The 22513-nt window shown below is 45.7% G+C and overlaps 1 pseudogene; it reads left to right on the forward strand.

The window, feature by feature from the left end:
• Nucleotides 1–973: 973 nt before the first annotated feature.
• LOC131918961 (large ribosomal subunit protein eL39-like) lies at nucleotides 974–20546 on the forward strand (annotated as a pseudogene).
• The last annotated feature ends 1967 nt before the right edge of the window (nucleotides 20547–22513 follow it).

Below are 22513 nucleotides of genomic sequence, written 5' to 3' on the forward strand. Positions count from 1 at the left end.
TGGAAGCCATCTTCTTAATTCGTGATTGAAGGGCAAGGGTCAGGCCTTTTGTAGGTCGTGCTATCCCTGGGCTGGTGGTCCCGGGTTCTATAAGAAAGCAGGCTGAACAAGTCATAGGGAGCAAGCCAGTAAGCAGCACCCCTCCATGGCCTCTGCATCAGCTCCTGCCCTGCTTGAGTTCCTGTCCTGACCTCCATCATTGATGAACAGCAATATGGAAGTGTAAGCCAAATAAACCTTTTCCTCCCCAGCCTGCTTTTTGGTCATGGTGTTCCATCACAGCAATAGAAACCCCAAGACATTACCTTTGGTTTCCAGACTGAAACATCAGTTCCAGCCAGGACTCCCAGCCTACTGACGCACCCTGCCGACTTTAAGCTTGCAGGGGCCCTACAATTACAAGCTTACTTTTCAAAGCTGAGCAGCATTTCTCAATCTCTCTCTCCTTCCTTGACACTCGCCCACCTTGCTGAGTTTTCAGAATGTGTAAATCTGAAATCTAAAAACCCCCAAATGTGAAACGCTTGAACACAGATCTGCATCATGCTATAGTTTAGATATGTGCCTCTCCTTCACCCCACCTCCCCACCTTGTTGGAAACTTGTTCCCAGGGTAGGGGGATTCGAGGTGATGTGGAACCTCCCAGAGGTGGGCCTAATGAAAGTTTCTAAGGCCAGGAGGGGTGTGCCTTCAGGAGGGCTTAGGGCAGTGGTTCTCACCCACCCTAACACTACAACCCTTTGATACAGTTCCTCATGTTGCCGTAACCCCCAACCATAAAATGATTTTTGTTGCTACTTTATAACTGTAATTTTGCTACTGTTATGAATTGTAATATAAATATGATATGCAACCCCTGCGAAAGGGTTGTTTGAACCACAGGTTGAGAACCACTGGTTTAAGGAATTCCTCACAGGAGCTGGGCCTGAGCCTGCCCCACCCAGTCTCTCGGGCTTCCTCATTGCAATCCATCATGAGGTGCTACAGCCCATACCGCCTCACCAGAGGCCCTGCGCTGTCTGGACTTTCAGCCCCCCAGATTGCCAACCAAGTAAGCTCTTTTCTCTTTGTAAGTGATCTGCCTCAGTCACTTTGTTGAGCTAACGGAGAAGCTAATACATACTCCAGTTAAGAATTCCACACCACGAGCTTTGTTTCGTAGACAAAATTATTAAAATAATTATATGAAATTACTTTGGGGCCATATGTACAACGTATCTATGAAATAGAACTGAACTGTGTGTTCAGACTTGAGCTCCATCTCCATGGCATACCTCATTATGTTTATGAAAATATTCCAACATTTAAAAACCCCAGATAAGGATGGATACACCCTTATCTGCCCACACATGTTGTAAAACCTACAGATTATGTTTTTCTAGGGAACTTTGACTAATACCTGGGTCATGAAAGTAACTCGTATTTATGTATACGTCTTCTAAGTTAAATTAGTGCAATTGGATACCTTCAATAAATACATCATTTGATTTCTAAAATACCATGACTATTATATTAAAATCAGCGATTTTGCTTAAGGTTTCTGAAATGAGACCTTGTTAAAAGGCATTAATAACCATGATGTCAAAAAAATTATACCCAGGCTACTAATGGATTTTGAGTTAAAGGAGAAATTATTTCCAGAGGTAATACAAAAGTCATAACTTCATTCAGCGCTTTCAATTCTCAATCCCTAATTTTCAGCAAAAGCTTATTTCTTTAGTGAATGGATCTCCAGATAGCTTTAGAAAAAAAAATTACAGCCTTGAACCAGTAAAGTCTAAATTATGGGCCCCTAAAAATCATGCTCACAGCAGTATTTTGCTAATAAATAAACCCCTCATGAAGACAACCCTCTATAAAGCAAGCAATAAGCGTCCCTGGGTGTCTGTCCCGTGCAGCAGGCACTGGTGGGAACAAAGCACTTCCAGCAAGTTCTCTGGGGACAGAAAGTGGCATCTACTCCGCTCCACAAAGGTTCCCAATGTGGTGCTGCAGCCTTCCTTCTGAGGAAAGGCTTCTATTAAACCTCACGTGGTGGAGGGAGCCCAAACTGGCAATAAACACAGTTACAAAGCAGGTCCCCTGGAGCAGTGCAACAGAAACCTACTCTGAATGCCAATCAGCGACACAGAACCACCACGGCATCTGCCTGGACCCTGAACCAACAAAGCATGGGTGGATCTCCAGCTCTGCCACTAGACTCCAGACTCAGAACAGCACTCACTCCACATGCTTCCTAACCGACTTTCACGACCGTAACTAAAGAACAACATTATATAAAAGCAACAATCTGCAAGCCAGGTGATGGTGGCGCACGACTTTAATCCCAGCACGTGGGAGGCAGAGGCAGGTAGATCACTGAGTTCGAGGCCAGCCTGGTCTACAAGGGTTCCAGGACAGCCAGAGCTATACAAAAAAAAAAAAAAACCCTGTCTCAAAACAAAAACAAAAACAAAAAGCAGCAAACTACAAGGTCACACCACAGCAAGTATGGTTTTATTTGGGGTCCAGTCGCTAAGCTGGGGAGTCCAGACCATGAAATTAGCAGAGCTCTGAACTTTGTCCTACTCTGAACACAAAATCCACCAGTGTGATTGAGAAGTCTGTGCTGCTGCCTGGCATTAAGTTAATATATAACAACCACCCCACATCAGAGCGAGGAAAAACCAACAGGTTAAACATACACTCAAGAGAAACCAAAACTGGCATCAACGGCGGGTGTTGGGGGGAGGCGGGCAGCAACGATGCCGGTGCCCTGATGGCTCTGTCTGTGCCCTCCCCACTTGCCCACGTATGTGCAGTTGTTTGCTGGCAATGCCTGTGCCAATGGTTCCCGGTCCACGCTGCACCCACTTAACGGAGCTTAGGCCGGGAGTGGCAGGGACCCAGGAAAGTGATCTGACGATTCAGTTCAGGAGCGTATCCAGAGGTTCCCAGGGGACACTCCAAATGGCTTTCCCACAGATTTCATAAAAATATGTCACTCTCGGTCAGCACTGATGACGCCATGCCCCTTTTTATTCGAAATCAGTCAACACACAGCACCACGGGGAGGAAGCCATGGAGTTCCAGTCGTTCTCACAACACACTTACTCCACATTAACCCTTACAACAGCGCAGGCTTTTCTAGACGAAAAACACTGCCACCATGTCTCAGGACACTTTGGGGCATTATTCTAAAGACTAATGCAGAGCAAACCAGTATTAGAATGAACACCTTCCCTATTTCTGACCCGGTGCAGAGTGGAATCTACCTCTGTCTCTTCCTCTCACAGTACAGGTGCACCAATAAGGAAGGCCACTGCCCGAGCACAGAGCATTATGAGGGGGTTGAAAGGCCTTACTTGTGCCTCCTTGAAAACTCTTTAGCAAGAGTTCCAGCATTGGGACACTGCTCTTTTGTGCGCAAAGTTTAAAGAGTGATGATGCCCTTGACTAAAGTTTCTGGCTCTGTCACTGGATCCTGCTGGGTAAGAGGACATTTGTCCTCAGGGAAATCAGGGACAATGCCAACTGTCCAGAAGAATCTTGTTCTCAGTATCTTTAACGTGTGTGATGAAAAAAATTTTAAAAAATCTATATTCAATTGATATGATTTCATAGACCAAAACCACATCCCTCCTAAAAGCACCTAAATGTGCAAATAAAAGCAAAAGAGATGAAAAAAGTTACACCTAGTAAGAGGTAAAGCACTGGGAATACTAACCATGTAGCCGAAAGGCTATGCCTTTGCTGTGTTAGGGCTGTCCAGGTTCACAGCCATCTCTCTCCAGCTTTCCCGCAGGCTATACAAGTAAGGAATGTGCACGTGACTAGATGTCTGCTACAGAGGCTCCATACACCCTGATCCCAAATGCAGCAAAAATAAGTAAAGAACGAGGCCCCTGTGTGCCACTCATCCAGCGTGGGCACCAATGTCCCTGTGTCCCTGCAGGAGTGGCCCTTGCTCGCCGGGTCTGGTTTAATGGACCAGCTCTGTTTACCTGTCCTGAGTAATGAAGTGAAACAACATGTTGAGCTTCCCCAACACTGATACCATCTACACGGCCGATGGTTTTAACCCTAGCAGCACCACCAGGAGGAATGGCACAGTCCAGAAAGGCGGGCAAGCCCATCGAGACCAGCAAGGAGCCCCACTCCTCCTGTCTGTCCACAGGAGGCTCCTGGGAAAGCATCCTTGCCCATGCTCATTCTCTCAGCCCATGTCTACACTGGTCTCACACAAGCGGGCTGCCTTCCAAAAGCAGGAACCCTTGCTATATACAAACAGAGAAAAACAGGAATTTTCTTACAAGCGGTTTGCCAACCAAACACTTCACTCAAGGCTAGGAAAGCTCAGTTACAGAGCCCATGCCTAGTATCTGGAAGCCTGAAATTCAATTCCAAGCACTACAAAAGCAAAACAAAACACCATCCCCCAGGAAAACCTTTCACTCTGTTTTTATTATTATTATTATTATTACTACTACTACTACTACTACTACTACTACTACTACTACCTTTTTAAAAAGAACTTACTGCTGTATGTACATTTGTGTGCTTGTATGTCTGTGCCAAAACAGCACATGTGGAGGAGATGATGGCCTGCAGGAATGTATGGGTTCTGAGGCTCAAATTCAGGTTGTCAGACTTGGTGGCAAACGCCATTACCTGCTGAGCCACCTTGCTGGCTTCTGTTCCAACATTTCTTACATGCCAAATCCTGTTTGAAGCCCTGGAGATGGCAAGGAGGAAGGACACACCTACTGCACCTATTTATCAGACCCTGCCAGGCCACGTGCTGTGTTAAAGGCCTGTCACCCGAGTCCGCATTCTCAGAAGGATGCTCGGAGGCATGACCTTATCTCCAGGTGACAGATGAGGAGGGGGGCAGATGGCATCCAGCAGTGAGCGTGGGAACTGGAGTACATTGCAGCTGAGTCTGGGCTCGTGAGCTCTTGAAGACTTCCTCAGATACACAATTCCTCTGTTCAAGGAAAAACGACAGTCTATAACAAGTTTCCAAAGCTAGCCCATAGAATTAAAGGGAGGAAGAAGGATGCTCCTTTGCCAAAGAACTGAATGAGGACAGATTTCAGCTAATCAAACATAAGCAAAACCTAGGACTTCACTGAAACAGTCACCTATTAGTTCAAATTAATACCAGAACATGGTAGATAATAAGTAGATATTAGGATATGGCTAATATCAGAGTCACTGAAAAGAAGCTGAAGACACCCCTGTAAGTCATCATTTATGACTTGTCTACTAATATAAAATATTGTACTAGACAATCTATACTTTTATTCCTGGGCTTAAACTAATTCTATATTATACAAGGAAAAGAAAGAAGGCAAGCCTCAGAACAGAACACTCAGTTCACTGTGAAACAGCCAGGGTTGGATCCCAGGATGCTGCCTCTTGTTTCATTCTCTGATATACTTAGGTCCACATTTAAAATAACATGGTCATGATATGGGCATACTGTACAGCATGGGCATTTGCACATGCACAACCACAGGCACCTATGGATATATATCCATATATATATATATATATATATATATATATATATATATATATATATATATATATATATATATATATATATACATGTCACAGTCACCATTTCTAGTCCCCATCATTCTGCCCAGCACAGTTCAGCAAAAATGTGGAGATAAAGGCATTCAGACTGGAAAAGAAGTACCATCATCTCTCTTTCCCTGTGTCATAATCTTACACAGAAAATATAATAAGTATAACACCAAGAAACCACTGAACTAGGAAATAAGCGCAGAAAGCTGCTAGATAAAGACAAAATGAAAAAGAGCCAGCCCCATGTCTAGATCACTGCAATAAACCATTCCCACAGGAGCTGTAGGAAAGAACTCCATCTACAACAGCACCAGAGAAAAGTAACACGTAGGGACACTTTAACCAGGGAAATACAAAACGTACACTGAAAAACTATAAACCAGTGTTGACATTCAAGACCTCAATAAATGGATTCACCATAGTCAGAAGGGAAATGTGCCTCAAATTCATCTGCAGACTCAATGTAAGACCATCAAAATCCCAGCTAATTATGTTTCATAAATTTGAAGGCTGATCCTGTAATTCATTATGAAAATTTAAGGGACCTAGTAGAGCATAAATGTTCTTGAAAAGGATATCTTATATCTCACAATTTCAATGCTTACCACAAAGCTACAGAAATCAAGATAGTGGTATTGGCATAAGGACAGATATACAAGACAACAGAAAAAAAATAGCTTAGTTGGAGTCATTAAAATTAGAAACTTTGAGGCAAAGAACACAAGCACTAAGTAAAATGAAACTCTGTAGAATAGGAGAGATGGTTGCAGACCACTGGTCTAATAAGAATCTAAATTCCAAAGGAAGGAACACAGCTCAACAACAAAATGACAAGTCATCCAGTTAAACTGGCACAGACCTTGAACAGACGAATATGGAAACAGATTCAAATCACCAATAAGCGCATATAAAAAGATATAAACATCATTATACATCAAGAGAATGCATCTCAAAACCAAGGAGACAGCATTTCATGCCTGCTGAGATAGCAATGTTAATGATGGTTGCCAGGGGTGGGAGAAGGGGTGAATATGGACTTGTTACTTTATGGGTGGGGTTTAAAGAGACTGGGGAGATGGTTCAGAGGGTAAAATGCTTGCTGTGAAAGCATGAGGAACTGAGCTCAGATCCCCAGGCCCCACACAAAAGCCAGGTGTGGGGCCATGCACACCTGTAACCCCAGTGCTTGGGATGGGAGACAGAGACAGATGGGCTTGCAGGCAGGCCAAAAAATGTTAAGTTCCAGGTTCAGCAAGAGACCCTGCCCTAAGTGAATAATGCAAAGAGAAGTCACATGGATGGATGGATGGATGGATGGATGGATGGATGGTTGATGGATGGATGGATGGATAGATAGATGGATAGATAGATGGATAGATAGAATAGATATCAAACAAATCCCTTACTCTCTCTGTCATATGAGAATTTCTGTGAGTCAGGAAGCAGTTTTTACCAGAAATTGCATCTGCCATGTCTAGATTTCGACCTCATAGCCTCCAAAGCTGTGAGAAATACATTTCTGCTGCCAAGGCCACCTACTGTATGGTATGCTGATACAGCGGTCCAGGCAACAGACTGAGATATCATCCAAGCTGTCTGGTCTATTGAGAGAATTTTAAAACACAGAATTTATTTCTTAGATCTAACACAGAAATTTCACTTAAAAATCTAAAAGTAACATTCTTGCCATGCAAGCGTAATGACCTGAGTGTGCGCTCCAGACTCCCACCCCACTACACACACCCCTCAGCTGTGGCACCCAGTAAACCCAGTGCTGTGAAGGCAGAGACAGGCAGCTCTCTGGCCAGCCAGCCCCGTCTACTTGGAGGGTTCCAGGCCAGTGAGAGACTCTGTTTTAAACTTCGAAAGGTAGATATGGGGGCCAGTGAAGGCTCAGCAGGTGGTCTCCATGACCCACATGGTGGAAGGAAAGAATCAACTAATTTAAGTTGTCTTCTAACCTCCACATAAGCACTGTGACATGTGCATGTCCCCCACATTCTACATGCACACACATAATAATACATAAAATAAATTTTTTAAAAAACGTGCATGGCTCCTGATGAATGACACCTGAGGTTGACCTTTTACCTCCACATGTATAAGCATACACATACACTACACATACATGTGTCTCAGCACACATAAATACGCACACTCTCTCTCCTTCCCTCCAAAAAACTAGGCCATACTGCCTTGTGGACGTGAGAGTAGAGCTTCTGGTTGTCCACAGCACTTCCTTTGAAACTCTTATAATGTCCCCACTATAAGAGTCATAAGTGTCATCTTGCATGGCACTCAGGGAGAGAAGCAGGATGTGGCTACCATACAGTACCCCACTCCACCATAGGAGATGTGTCCCAAGAGCTTTAGTAGAGGCCTGATACTAAAAACAGTGTCTATGTGGTAGTTTGAATATAATTGGCCCCCATAAGTTCATAGGGAGTGGCATTATTTGGAGATGTGACTTTGTTGGAGTGGGTGTGGCCTTGTTGGAGGAAGTGTGTCAATGTGGGGGCGGGCTTTGAGGTGTCCTACACTCAAACTACACTCAGTGTAGACAGAGTTCACTTCCTGTTCCCTGCAGGATGAAGATGTAAAACTCTCAGCTCCTTCTCCAGCACATCTGCCTGCATGCCGCCATGTCCCACCATGATGATAGTAGACTAAACCTCTGAAACTATAAGCCACCTCAGTTAAATGTTTTCCTTCATAAGAGTTATCAGGGTCATGGTGTCTCTTCACAGCAATAGAAACCCCAACTAAGACACTATCCAAACTAGTAACTCTTCCGAACCAGCATGGTCCCTTCAAAAGGCATGTACATTCACTAGGCTGTCAAAACCAGAGATGCAAAGATGAAAATATCATGCCTCTCAGTCTCTCAGATTCACAGGAGATGAGGTAGCAATGCAAGAGCAGGTCATGTCATACGCCAGATGCATTTTATTGGGAGAACAAAGAAGAATCAAAGGAGTTACTTATCTGATTTTACCTAAGGCAGATCATGTTGGCCACATCAACAGCTGCCTGCATTCTCATGAAAGAATGCCATTTTCATCCATGTATCTACTAAGGGGAGAGGACTTTTGACAAGCTCTCACTAAGTAGCCCAAGCTGTTCTTGAAACCACAAATCTTCCTGCATCAGCCTCGTGGTGCTGACCCATCATATCTAAGAGTTAGCTCTTATGATGTTCTTAATGATTAAAAGCAATGATGAATCCAGAACAGTAGTGTTCAAATCCATTATGCTTCAAGGAATACTGAAGCTAAACAGTATAACCTTGAACTTGAGTGGGGAAGAAATGATAGCTAGAAAGCAGACTGAGGACAAATGGTGATGTCTGACTTCTAACATGGATAAGCCAGACATCCACTCACAAGCAGGGAGGAGAGAAAGAAGTTAGCCAACAACAGAATAGCATCAGCCTGCCAGCTAATAATGAACAGCCAATTCGCCCACTGTTGTGTTGTTATTATTTTTATTATTATTATTATTATTATTATTATTATTATTATTATTTGGAAAAATAGACCTTTCAAGAATACCAGACTTCATTTTTTACAGAAAACAAAGCAGATTCAGTCAACTAGCCCAAGGCTAGAGGTCATTTTAAGATGTCATGCCAAGAACCAGTGTACCTAACCTGTCCTTGGGCCCTTGGACTTGCTGGGCCCTATTAACAAGAGACCTGGTTTTCCAGAAGAATAAGTTTTATTGGCTTGTGAGTGTGTGTGTTTGTGTGTGTGATATGAAAAACAGATATCAAAAGGAAACTATGATGTCATAAGGAAAAGAACAACACCATGTCCTACCAGCCCTCTACACCAATTCCTTTGAAACCATCCCCCAGACACCCATAACATCCCCCCTGTCACCTATATGGCACTTAGGGAGTGCCATATACTACAAAATATTCCTCCAGATCCACAGGAGATTATGTCCCATGCGTCCCACAGGAGACATGGTGCTGTAGATAGTTCTGAGCACTATAGTTTCATATGTGCACATATTATGATAAGGTGTGCTGTAAGACTAATAACAATCACTAATGATAAAACAGAGTTGGGCGGTGGTGGCAGTACACACACACACCTTTAATCCCAGCACTTGGGAGACAGAGGCAGGTGGATCTCTGAGTTCAAGGCCAGCCTGGGCTACAGACTGAGTTCTAGAACAGCCAGGGCTACACAGAGAAACTCTGTCTCAAAAATCCAAAATTCAATTAATTAAGAAAGGAAGATTAAAGAGAGAGAGACAGAGAAAGAGAGAATAGGATACACTTCAGGAAAGGTTATTTAAAAGTAAGCTATTTATGAGTTTTTTTTTGTGTCAAAACTTTCTGGCAGTCGTTTTCAGATGACAGCTGGCTTTGGGGACCTGAAACCATGGAAAGAGGAAGTCGAGTGAGTGAGCTGAGTGAGTGAGCTGGAAAACCATCCCTGAGACACATACAGGGGCACCCTGCCATCTTGACAGACTCTGGCTCCGCCCTACACACAGAAGCAGCAGGATGGGTCAGATCTGCCCTGTGGGTTCCACACTGAGGGCCACTACCTCACCTTTTCTGCAGAACTGTCGGCACTGAGGCACGGACACAGCCCAGGGGCAACACCTTCCACATGCCTTCATACACGGACGGCACAGCAGCCATTTCCTTGGGAAGACCTTGCAGATCCAGATTTGGTTAGCGGCAGCTAGCCCTGCTGAGACAAAGGCTGTGACCTCCTCCCAAGGGGGAAGTGTCCTCTCAGCTCAAACACCATGAAAAATATGCCTCTAGTAGAGGAGGGCCATGCCTGTGTAACCAGTGCTCAGCAGACCCAATCTTCTTCACACAGCACATCCCAGGGCACTTTTCTACTCAGAAAAAGCAGAAAACCAACATTCACTCTAGAGATTTGCTGTCTTTTGAATACTCTCTCAAAAATTACTAAACAAAGGCAGGATGCCGTCATGCATGCCCTTAATCCCAGCACTCAGGAAGCAGAGGCGGGCAGATCTTTGTGAGTTCCAGACCAGCCTGGTCTACAGAGTGAGTTCCAGGACAGCCAGGGATACACAGAGAAACCCTGTCTCAAGAAAAAAAATAAATAAATAAGCTACTAAATGTGTTCAGAGAGTTTTCTGGTGACCTGGAGGGACATCCAGAGAAGGTAGCTGTCCCACTTCTGAGAAGCAGGGCCCAAGAGCTCTCCAGCTGACTCAGTCTCAGCTCACAATGATCTTTTTATCCCAGGCTGATCTGCACAGATCACTACCATCTTCAGCTCAGAGGAGTGTCCCGTTGAAAAAGCTTTCTTCAAAAGCCCCAACCTGGGGACAAAGATGCCCTGTGTGGAGGAGATGCAGTTTCTATACACTTTCCAAGAAAAGCTTAAACAGCAGAGCCATCCTGATGACAGACAGCTTCACCTTCCTGGAGAGACCCCCACTATCCAGAATGGAAGGGCAACTGAAATCAGCAGCAATGTCTACTCAACCACCACCACAAAGGACACCGGGCTCTGACAGACACCTCTGACAACAACAACAGAAACTAATAATCCAACTGTAATAATGAGTCAAATCAGTGGTCCAGCATTTAATAATCCTGAAATTTAATAAGCCCCTCGGCTGCAGAATAGCTGTTGCATGGGGTTTCATTTAATTAATATCAGCAGGCTTAAAAAAGAAAACTGCAGGAAGTCATAAAAAAAAAAAAAAAATCCTAGGGCCGACCTGGAAAAGGAAGAAACTCTGCTCCCAAGTCAGAGACGATTATTACAAGCTGCAGTGGTTCAGTTTTGGGATGTTTCTCAAAGGCCTGTTCTGCTCGGTCCTCACCCATGGCTCTATTATAAGGTGTGTAAGAAGCAGGACCTAGTGAAAAGTAGGTCACTGGAGGCATACCTTTGACAGGAAGATGGAAATCCAAACCCCACCCCTTCCTGGCCAACAGGAATTGAATATCTCTGCGCAGTCACATGCCCCCACCTTCCTGGCCAACAGGAATTGAATATCTCTGCACAGTCACATGCCCCCACCTTCCCCACCACCTACCATGATGCCACATGCTCCCCACCATGATGCTGGGCCTTGCCACAGGCCCCAAAGCCGGCCCGACTTCTGAAACCAAGACCTCAAATAAACTCTTCCTCCTCACAAGCTGTTTATAAGGATTTTGTTACAGTCACAAAAAGCCGTGAACATAGAAGGTTTGACCCATCCACCTGTGAGGATCTGAATACTACAACATGGTAAATTAGAGACATGACCTTGTAATGTTAGACTAGTCTGCCTCTGTGTTTTACCAGGAGGCTTCTAGGTCAGAGCCCATTGAGGGTGAGCACTTTGTATGAAGAGGTCAGATTACAAACAAGGATTAGAAAGAACTCTTACTTCCTCCTCCAAGATCACCTTTGGAAGCAGATGCCCAGCGGGCTCTAAGCCCTGAACATTCTTCTGCATGCTGAGCCCACAACAAGCAGCACAAACCATCTACAGGCCGAGCAGCCAGGCAGGAGAGTCACCTGTAGTACCTGGGTCACCCACACTCCCTCACCTCCGAACCCAGCTTCCCTGAGAAGGAAAAGTCTAGAAGGGCTTCCTCCTCTCCTCTCCTCTCAGCAGTAAGAGATGATGGACTATTCATCATTCAAGTTACAGCTAAGATTAGATCGTGGGAATATGTCCTCTAACACCTGACCCAGACCAGCACAGCACCATAGTGCTCCAGGACTGAAGGGGACCTGTGGGTGGGTGCCTGGGATATCCTGCGAGCTCCCTGGAGGAGGGACTTTCAGATGGCCAGCATTGCTGCTTACGCTAGCGCTGGTTGGGTCAGTCAGGTATCACTGAAAGAAACTCGTGTATCAGCTTTCTCCCAGGTTGAAACCTTCCATCTTAGAGGGAAATGTCTTTAAAACCTAGGGCGTGTGGTGGTTTGAATGAAAATGGCCCCCATCATATAGGGTAAAAGGTCTGAACTCACTTCTGGGTTTGAAAACCCACCCAAACCCACCAATCCCTGGCCTTGCCCCAAGCTCAGGATTTGAAATCCCACCAATCTCCACCCTGGAAATCTCCACCCTGGAAAATTCCTCCCCAAGAAACCCTACATAAAGCCTCTTCTCTGCTGCTTCTCACCTGAGCAGAGGCAGTCACCCTCTTGTGTCTTGCCTAATAAATCTCTTCTGTGAGGTTCGTTGTGTGGTGTGTATTCCTTGGCTCCTGACTGCCAGGAAACCATTCCCCTCAGAGCTGCAACAATTCCACCGGGGAAACGGTCCCTCTCAGAGCTGCATCACTTCCACTGGGGACACCTTTCCCCTCAGAGCACATTTACACACAGACTCATACGGAGTGGCACTATTTGAAAGAATTAGGGCATGTGGCCTTATTGGAGTACATAGGACTTGTTGGAGAGCCTATGTCACTGCAGGTGGGGCTTTGAGGTTTCAGATGCTCAAGCCAGGCCCAGTGGCCTCTCTCTCTTCCTGCTGCCTGTCAATCAAGGTGTAGAGCTCTCAGCTACCCCTCCAACACCATGCCTGCCTGCATGCCACCATGCTTCCAGCTCTGGTTATAATGGAATAAACCTCTCAACTGCAAGCCAGCTCCAATTAAATGTTTTCCTTTATAAAGGCTGCCTGGTCATGGTGTCTCTTCACAGCAATAGAACCCTAACTAAGACAGGGTATAAGGGGAAAGTGAAACAAAAGGATTTTTAGGACAGGATATTTACAAGGAGGTGAAACACTGCATTGTTGTGGAATACTACTTTTAAGATGTGTTACATTTGCTTATGCTGTGGAATATTCATTTAATGATGCAAATACGTGCTGTGTTATTTTATGTTGTATTTGTTTAACTCTGTGAAGCTGTGTTACTTCGCCTGTCTAAAACACCTGATTGGTCTAATAAAGAGTTGAACGGCCAATAGCAAGGCAGGAGAAAGGATAGGTGGGGCTGGTAGGCAGAGAGAATAAATAAGAGAAATCTGAGGAGGATGGAGGTGTGAAAAGATCAAGGAGTGAGATAGGAAAGGGCCAGCACCCAGCTGCACAACCAGCAACAGTGTAAGAAATAAAGAAAGAAAGAAAGAAAGAAAGAAAGAAAGAAAGAAAGAAAGAAAGAAAGAAAGGTATATAGGATAAAGATAAAAATGCAGAGGCAAAAGGTAGACAGGATAATTTAAGTTAAAAAAAAAAAAGCTGGCTAGAAATAAGCCAAGCTAAGGCCAGACCTACATAAAAAAGAGTAAGCCTCTGTGTGACTTATTTGGGAGCTGGGTGACAGGCCCCCTAAGAGACACAGAGCAAAGAGCCAAAAGAACACCACTGCATCCTGAAGGGAGCACCTTAAGACAGGAAATAAACAACTCAAAATAACTTCAGGAAGTCCCTGAAACTGACCAAATTCATTAGGCCCCTCCCTCCCCACGAATACACAAGCAGTAAAGACTGCCGAGCATCACTCTCAGACCAGACCTGAAAGAATAAAAACCAGCAAAGCAGCTTGAAAGAAGTAGAGACCAGCTGAGCTGCCTGGAAGAGGCTCGGAACAACGGAGCCACCTGGAAGGGACACACTCCAACCTATTAAGCCACCTGCAGATTGTGCAGTGTGCTCCAGGTGCCCAGTTTTTATGAGCTGTCACCCATTCTAAGGTGGGCTTTGGTGACACAGCTGTCCCTGAGTTATTTCTGCTCAATAAGTAACCCCAATAAAACTCATTAGTTCAACAAGTTGGACGTTAGTGGTGTCCATACTGTGGTCTATCATCAGTTCCCTATCTGGAGGTGAGTAGACACTTGTTCAAGTCTCCCTAGAAAGTTTCCACACACTTTTCAACGGACAGTTCTGTTGCTACAGGATGACAAGAGTAGCCTGGCAAAAAAAAAAAACTAGGTGGCATGGTATGTACTGTATTATCGCATGGCCTGCCAGCTCCTGGGGCCATGATCAATTAAACATCACAAAGTCAGAGCAAGCTCAAAAGAAATGACGCAATCAAGAGAGCAGTAACAGGCTGTAAGACTCCTGGCTGGTACACTGTCATGTGCTGACATGGCAGTCAACAATGGACCACATACATGATGGACAGGGTTCCATAAAGTTCTATCACCTGTGATCACAGGCACCTAGCTTTGTGTAAGTAGACTGTGGCATCTGCAGACCCATGACACCACCTGAGGACAAAGTAACTCATTCTCTTTCATTAGGATTCCATGTTCTTATTACACCCATCCCCTGCCTCGTCATAAAGAATGAATGTTCTAAAGAAGCTTCTGCTGTGCTTATTCAGAATTCCACTGCTGAAATCACAGTGGAGCCAGGAACGTGAGACTACATGCAGCCGGTGCCTCACTCCTGAGCACGCTGAAGTAGCGAAGCCCCTATTTCTGGATGGGTATACCAGCACTGCCTCCATCTGTGCCTCCCCGGGACAGAGACCACGAACAAGCCTCGGACCCAGACATCACAAGGGAAAGAAGCCTGTCAGAAGCCTGTCCCACAGTTCTGACAACGGCCAAGGACACAGAGAGAGGCTCTAACACCAGGGCTGAGCTCACCCTGGTAAAACAAGAAGGGCCAGGCCCTGGCCCTGGGGATTTCAGATTTGTTTCAGAAGAGTGGAGGTAGAAAAAGCATAGAAAGCAGCTGAGTAGCTCTGAACACGCAGCGTTTGAAAGAACAGTGTGCTTATTCTTTCTGGCATATGTTAGATTACTTGTGGGTTTTTTTTTTAGCATTAACATTTAATTTTTCTCACTGAAACAGATAAACTCATTTTGAATATAACTAAATCTTCACATATTAATACGTTCTCTACTGTTCAAATGAGCACTGAGAGGATGTTATTTCAGAAGGATCCACGAACATTTAAGCAACTGCCATTCCTTTGAAGGCCTGATTTCTAAGCCCTATTCAGGCTGTGGGCAAGGCCACTGATACAGCTAAGTCCACACAATGGCAGCTAGTCTTTACCGCCATACTGAGTGGCCTGTGTGCTGGCTATACAAAAGTTTCCCTCTCACTTGGTAATTGGGCAGCCGAACAAATACAGTGAATCAATTCTTCCCGGTTGCAATCCACATTTAAATACGTGAGGTCAGCCTAGCAGTAAACACCCAGTATTTGCAGCCCTCCACTGCCTAGCAAAACAAGATGAATACCATCATCTAACTTTTCCACAGAAAGAACACATCGTGACCAGGATATGAGTTCACAAACTTCTCGCTTATATAATTAGTTTCCCCACATAGCCAGGGCTAATTCAGCACCAAAATAAACTGGGAGCAGGCAGTACTCACTACATTGCAGGCTTCTATGCTTGCTGTGGGTCATCATGTGCTCAAATCTTAGTGTCTTGGGTCAACTTGGTTTTAATAACTCGCCTAGATATTTCTTCTTCTTGCCAGGATAATTGTTGCACGGGATTTGATTTAATTAATCTCAGCAGGGTTCAAAGAAAGCCCACAAAGTCAACATGAAAAATGTCCTTCAGATGTTTTAATATTAAAAGTTGAATAATCGTGTTACCACAAAAGACAAATACAGAGAATGTTGCCATTGTAAATCAAAACCTAAAGAATGGGGGCTGGTTAGATGGCTCAGCGGGTAAAGGCACTTGCCACCAAACCTGGTGACCTGGGTTTGATCCCAGGACCCACAGGATGGAAGGAGAGAAACAACTCCAGAAAGCTGTCCTCTGAGCTCCCCATGTTCTAGGTGAGCACATGTACACATGTACACCACACACACACACCCCTAAAGAAATGGCTGGTGTGTAGTAAGGCAGTGATGGTACACACCTTTAATCCCAGCATTCAGGAGGCAGAGACAGATGGATCTCTAAGTTTGAGGCCAGCCTGGTCTGCAGAAGGAATTCCAAGACAACCAGAGCTATTATTACACAAAGAAACCTGTTTCAAAATAAATAAAGAAAAGAAAGAATGAAATGGCTGGTGTGGAGCTCAGAGGTGGAGCATGTAACTGAACCCTGGCTTCCACACTCACTACCAAATAAACAAACAAACAAAAAACCCACAACCTTGAGCTGGAGAGATGGCTCAATTAAGAGCATTTATTGTTCTTGCAGAGGACCCAGGTTTGGTTCCCAGTACCTACACAGTGGCACATAAACATCTGTAAATCCAGTTCCAGGGGATACACACAGTTCACAGATACACCGGCAGGCAAAACACCCAAACACATAAAATAACTAAATCTAAAAAACATTTATCCATGCCAACAGAGAAAAAAACCTTTCCTTGGGTCAAACTGCTAGTTTAGAGCTCGGTTCACAACAGGTGTTCAACAACAGCTGTCCAGTGAGTAAAAAAACAAATGAAGTCGGAATGAATGTGCACAGCTGGACATACAATGCACAACCTATACATTCTTTCAAATAACGCTAGAAACAGGTAGTTTATAACATAATGGCCTTCACAATCTGGAAGACAGATCTGATGTCAAAGAGAGACCAAGTTAGATTGGGTGTGGAGGAAAAGTGACACTTGGGCTGGGCGGTGGTGGCACACGCCTTTAATCCCAGTACTCGGGAGGCAGAGCCAGGAGGATATCTGTGAGTTCGAGGCCAGCCTGGGCTACCAAGTGAGTTCCAGGAAAGGCGCAAAGCTATACAGAGAAACCCTGTCTCAAAAAACAAAAAACAAAAAACAAAACAAAAAAAAAAAAAAAAAAGAAAAGAAAAGTGACGCTTGGTTTGGAATGATGCAGCCCGAGAGGCACCATTGCTTTAAGGCACCAGTGCTCCCCAACACCAGGCCCTTGTTCCCTGTGCACAACAGCGTCTTCTGAATTGTGAGCTACAGTCTCTGTGACACTTCCCAATTTTCAGAACACAGCAGAGGGCCTCAGCTCTGCAAACTGGTGTGCACTGGATGGGGAGCACAGGACCATTCAGAATTGCACCCACTGCAACACCCCATCACAAACCGTCAAGGCATTCCCAGATGCATCCTCAAAACTTCCAGAACACCTAACAATACTCCTAAGCCTTTTACAGATCCATCCACTTAACCTTCAACAGCCTGACTTCCCACACTTGACTGTGTGTGAGATGCTTTCAAACAGTCCAATGCCTAGGTCTCATCTGAAACCAACACTGTTTTAGGTATTGGGGAGAACAGCAATCAGTTTGTTAATGACAGGTGATTCCAACAAACAGCAGAGCTTCTGAAATCTTTAGCTGAGACAGTTACTGCTTGACATCATTGTGTGTTCAGGAAACTTTTTCCCCATATTGCAATACCAGGCCCTAATAAAGGCTTTTCCCAAATGATTTAAAAAAAAAAATGCAATACCCAAAGTGATGGTAGTTAGAAGTGAGGGCTTTGGGGAATGGATGATTAAGTCACGAATTGGATTAACGGTCACATAAAAGGAGCTTTCAGGAGGCTGGAAAGGTGGCTTGCCATTCAAGTGTGAGGACCTGAGTTCATAGCCACAGCACCCATGTAAAAAAAAAAAAAAAAAAAAAAAAAAAAACACAAAAAACACCGTGCGGCACTGCACATCTGTAATCCCAGAGCTGGGGAGGGGAAATAGAAAGATCCTGGGGACTTCTTGGCTGCCAGTCTAGGCAAATAAGTAACTCTAGGCTAGAGCAAGAGACAGGATGTAGACCTCTGGCTTCTACATGTCTGTGTGTGCTCACACACACAAAACGGTGGGGGGCTTCCGAGAGCCATCTAGCCCTTCTGTCTGCCATTGCCCACCACAGGAACACTGTATCTTTAGCCCCTTTTACCAGTTCGGCCCCTTGAGGCTACCATAAGAAGGCCCTCTCCAGACACCAAACACCTGTGCCTTGATGCTCAGCTTCCCAGCTTCGGGGACTGAGAGAGGCTCCTCCTCTTTATTCACAGCACAGTCTCTGCCCGGTCAGAGACAGACTAAGGCAGCTTCCAGATATGACACCTGATGCACACAGAGAGGTTAACTCCTCCACAAGATCACACAGCCGATAAACAAGAGACAAACCACGAGGCCAAAGGCCGGTGACATGCTAAGAAACCACCCTTCTTCCCTCTGACATCAGCTTTGCGCCTTGTCTCCTCACAAGACTTTCAGACTCAAGAGATTCCTGGCCAAGAAACAGAAGCAAAAATCATCCTATTCCCCAATGGACTTGGGTGAAAACTGGTAACAAAATCACGTACAACTCCAAGGGGCGACATTGGGGAAGGAAGCTGGGTGTGTCACACACACGTCGGTGTGACTGAGGGTTTATGCCAAATCACAGTCATCCATCAATCCTACCAGATGGAGCTGAAGGTTTTTAACCTCTGGAGATTTGATTGTGTTTAAATTAGGGGTCTGATTTGTTTTTATTTATTCCACGTGAGCTAATTGGCTTGTTCAATAATAACGTGTAGAAGCTTTAAAAAAAAATGCTAAGAAATCATGGCAGCCAGAAGTGTTATGGACAGGAAGTAAAACTCCTTTGTGCAGTGGCATGAAGCAGGGTGAGCAAAAGAGAAAGGATGTGTGTGCGTAGAGAAGATGAGAGGAAGCAATGTGGACAGCCACTGGGCTGAGGGGCTCCACCACGACTCAACAGTTGTCTGTCCAGGCGCTCAGGCAGCCATGACAAGGAGCTGGGGGACATGACATGACATGGGGACAGCAGAAGAGTGCTTACCTCAAATGCGTGAGACCATCAGCATGACCCACAGCACTGAAAAAGTATTTTATATACATACATATATATATACACATGTATATTTCTACAACAGAAAAGTAAAGTAGCTGCCCAGGATGTCCTGAAATCATGCATCCTAGAGCCATGGCGATCAGACACCCGTGACACACAGGAGGTTCGTTATCATACAGATAGCTGAGCACTTGCCCAGCATGCACAAGGCCCTAGGTTCCACCCCCAGTATCGCACACACACAAAAAAAGATAAATAGCCAGCCTGTGCTTCCTCATCTCCAGGAGAGTCTTCCCCGGTCTCGGAGCTCCTGGGAACCTCAATCCCTCCTGAGTGAACTGACCACCACACCCATGTGCTCTTCACTGTTTAACTTTTCACACCCCCACCTCTCCTGCTACACAAGACGGTGAACCTCTTCGTGAAAACTGTTCCGGATTGATTAGCATCTAGCACATGAACATCACCCAGTACGTTTAGGTACACGTGTCCCTGCAAACCAGAATAGACAACAGAACCACACAGGACTGTGACAGCAGGAGCTACAAGTCAGAGTGACTCCCCTCATCATCTCACCATTCATGGATTAGAACATTACAGGGGAGCTCTCCACCCCTTTGGAGGGTGGCGACCAGGCACATTTCTAAAGCAGAGATTATTTCTCTTCTGCCACAGAGAAGTCCTAACCCATGCGCATGTGTTTAAAAGTACACATGTAACCTGGGACGCAAGATCCCTTTATCTCCAGCACGTATGGTGTGCTCAGCACCAGGGACTGATCTCTGACCATTTAATGAGACAGAGCTGCAATGTTAGCACGCCGGCACAATGCGACTGCCCCATTTCTGTCACTTTCTAAGAAGGTTCCGGCTGCAATACTGGGCCCATGGCGTCGCAGGCTTCCCATCTAGTGCTGTCACACAGTTAGTTGGCCTGGCTTCCCCACCCTCCCCTTATATCTGCTTCAGAGGTGAACAAAGGCTCTCCCTCCTAGTTCAGTACCATACAGAGGTTGCAGAGGTGTGAAGCGGTAACTAGGAGGGACGTTTTGGGGGGCCTGAGCAAGCTTCTTGCAGCTGAAGACCTTTCAAGTCTCTCCCTGCTCCAAACCCCTGTCTGGCCTTGTCAAGCCGGTCTCTGATTCCTCTCCAGGGACAGCCGCAAACCCACTCAGCCACCCCATTAATGGAAGCTGAGGGGAAAGGCTACTAGCCCTTTTCTACCCAATTAGACATACAGAGTTCTCTGCAAGCTCATCAATCCTGTGGCTAAGTCCCAAGAGGGAGGTGGGGGGAAATTCTGAAGCAGACACATGGTCCCCGATCAGCGCCTCACGTCCCACAAAGTCACCAAATGGTGCTGCTCCTGAGCCATGTGTAGGTTCCTTAAGATGTTCATCAGCAGAGGCAACAGTCTTATGTCTGAGACACTTGAGTATTGTTACCTGTGTCCACCAATGCGGACAATCTCAACCACGGTAAAGAGCCAGAACAACACAGAAAAAGCATTTGCCAATCTCAGCGTTAGCCACACTGCCACAGTTCCTCGGGGGCATATCAAGCATCACACCCTGGCAGAGCCAAAACAGGACACAGATTCCTCTGTGTCCTCAAGCTCAAGGGCCCTGCTCCCAGCCTGCGCTTTCTCTTCGGTTCAGCAAGCAGAAACCATCCACCTTGTAAAAGGCCCTGTGGTGGCAGACTTGCCGCAGCAAACCGTAGGCTAGTCACAGATACACAGAAGAACGCACGTGGCTCTAATAAGCCTGACAGTCATGGATTCAAATCTGTCTTTCTGCTGACAATGGGAGTCTGCAGGGCATGGCAGCTTCCCTGAACCGCCAGATTCCACTACGGAGCAGTGAAACCCAGCTGCTGCCATCTGAACCACAGACCACAGATGACATGCACAGATGTTTTCTCCCTCCTCCCAAGGAGCCAGCCCATGGTCACTCCTGCACGCTAACAAGCTGAGGTGAGTAGGAAGTCCTGACATACAACCCTCCAGGGCAGCAGGGTTGAATTCCATCTAGAAAGGCTGATCTGGAAGATGGGCCCCACAGTAAACCAAGACCCTCAAGGGTCTCCAACAGTGACCCTGGGCATCAGTGCAGAGGGCTGCAGAGAGAAGCCAGAGAAGGGCCAACACCAAAACAGCCGCTCCCCCTCTTTTGCCTCTCTCTCTCTCTCTCTCTCTCTCTCTCTCTCTCTCTCTCTCTCTCTCTCTCTCTCTCCTGAACTGCTGTTTCATTCCAGAGATGGAGGTGATGAAAATCGTGTACATTCTTTGTGCTGATGCAGTTCTCTCAGGAAAGGGAAAAGGCAAACCACACTGGTTACTGATTCTGAAATCCCCGTGTGTGATACAGTCTGCCTCTAGAAAGCCACGGACCTTTGCTCTTTGCTCCTGGTGCTCTGGAAATAATCGTTCTTCTAGAAACACCTGAACATATACATAATGATGCCGTTACTCCCGTTATGCATGTCTCAAAAGCAAACACTTGCTTCTTAAATCTTTCAGGCTTCAGCCAAAGACGGAAAATAAAAAAAACTACAGATGATGTCTACTTCAAATGTGCAGTTCCACTGCTATTTAGCTCAGAAAAAGAGGAAAATAAGGCTGCTCTCCACACCAAGCTGGAGAGCCAGGGGTCCAAAGATCCAGGTCCCAGAGCTAGTTCTGGGGTTCAACGGCTGCCCTAGGGGTTTGTCTCTATTTCTGGGCTATGTTTCCTGCTGTGTGGAATCTAAGGTCCCTTCTAGCTAACAACGTCCCTAACTCCAGCAGTCTCCTTCAGTAAATCTGCCTCCCACTCGAAGAGAAGACTAGCCCAGAACTATCTGATCAAGGCTTTAAGACTCTATAATGAAATAGAAATGAAAAGACTCATGAAACCACATGACTCTCAGAGACCACCCCCCGCCCCCCACCCCCCACCCCCAAGTCCACTCTACTAAAGTGAAACCGAACTCCTGACACAGGAGCCGGTCAGCAATACACTTTTTACGATGTTTTCTTCCCACCGTCCTATGAGGAAGACGGGAAGCAGGGTGGAGGCATGGCTGAAGTGACACCCAGGCTTCCTGAAGGACAACAGTCCTTTGGCTTTCCCCAGGCACGGTCCTACCAGAGTAGACTCTGTACCCCTAAACGGGCACACTCTGCAAAATACACAAGACGTGTCAAATAGCAACCTCATTTCCAAAGCTGAGTGCCAGGCATGTCTCAGTTCAAGAAGTCACACGGCCTCATGAGAAGAGGTCTACCGACA

This window comes from Peromyscus eremicus, chromosome 9 (assembly GCF_949786415.1).
Source record: "Peromyscus eremicus chromosome 9, PerEre_H2_v1, whole genome shotgun sequence".
NCBI classification, from domain to species: domain Eukaryota; kingdom Metazoa; phylum Chordata; class Mammalia; order Rodentia; family Cricetidae; genus Peromyscus; species Peromyscus eremicus.